The sequence below is a fragment of the Choristoneura fumiferana genome, chromosome 10 (genome assembly GCF_025370935.1).
Source record: "Choristoneura fumiferana chromosome 10, NRCan_CFum_1, whole genome shotgun sequence".
NCBI lineage: Eukaryota > Metazoa > Arthropoda > Insecta > Lepidoptera > Tortricidae > Choristoneura > Choristoneura fumiferana.
In genome coordinates, this window is record NC_133481.1 from 19,808,392 (window position 1) to 19,809,689 (window position 1,298).

Sequence of the window (1,298 nt, forward strand, 5' to 3'; positions counted from 1 at the left end):
AACTGTGTGTGTCTGTCTTTTACCAGAACCTGGAATGGAAGAGATTTCTCAATCCAACATATATGAGATCACGGAACTCTAAAATAGATGCCAGGTGGAGTGACGATCTGCGTAAGGCTGCTGTAGAAGCTGATGCGCCTGGCCGAGGACAGTGCGCCATGGTATATGGATGGGTTATACTTGCTAAATCGCGTACCAGGGCTTAAAAAAAATAAAAAATAACAAAAAATGGAACCGACTACAAAACCCTTGAAAATATTTTTCTAGGTAAGTAGGTACGTACTAGCTCGAAGTCGGTGCCTCAGCACGAGCCAGCAGGAGTGGACAATTCACAATAGTCGTCTACCTCACCTACATACTATGGGTTTCAATCCCTCCTGCTGGGTCGTGCTGAGTCACCGACTTCGAGCTGGTACGTACCTACTTACCTAGAAAAATATTTTCAAGGTTTTGTAGTCGGTTCCATTTTTGTTATTTTTTATTTTTTGGAGTCGGTTTTACTTTTTTGTTAAAAATTTTTTTATTTATCACTTTTTAGTGATTTGTAGCCAAAGAACATCTCACAACGATTCCATTAAGCTCAAACACGACTTAGTAACGTTGTTTTATAACAGAGTTCCGTTGCCTACCTTCTGGCTTCAGCATCAGATCAGTTCGAAAGAATCATTAACTTAAAGCTTCTTCTTAGTTGCTTATCTAGGTAAGTATATTAATCATGATAATTTAAATTTAACCGTGCAATACTTGTTATTGATAGTAGTAGTTCCGTTGGTCAAATCTGGTCTTCATCATCAGTTCCACTTCACCAAATTATGATTTGCAAGAGCAAATGCACGAGTTACTGCTAAATATATCAAATTACTACAGGTGTCCCTACAATATTTGAAGAGTTCCCTCGATTTCCTTAAGATCAGATCATCAGATCCTAATTGCTGCTTATGGACCTAATTGAAAGCATTCCTAGACGAACTCAAAAAAAATTTTCAAATCGTTCATAAATGACGGAGTTCTGAGGTAACAAACATTAAAAAAAAAAAAAAAAAAAAATACAACCGAATGATAACCTCCTCCTTTTTGAAGTCGGTTAAAAAAACCACCACCTTCTCATACAGGTGCAGAAAAAGGTATCAAAATACTTTCAAAGTATTTTCTGTCCAACGCAACGAATACTTGCTTCCTTGCAAATTTAAATTAAACCTTGTTGTTGTTATACAGATAAGATTCAAATATTCCAATCAAGACGTAAAATACTTTGAAAGTATTTATTTTACGTATAAGCACAATCTGTAACCTTATGT

The 1,298-nt window shown here is 36.2% G+C and overlaps 1 protein-coding gene across 1 annotated transcript in view; it reads right to left on the reverse strand.

Annotated features, from left to right (window-relative positions):
• Positions 1 to 1,298, reverse strand: part of LOC141431782 (radial spoke head protein 9 homolog) — a 6,703-nt gene that overhangs the window by 5,034 nt on the left and 371 nt on the right.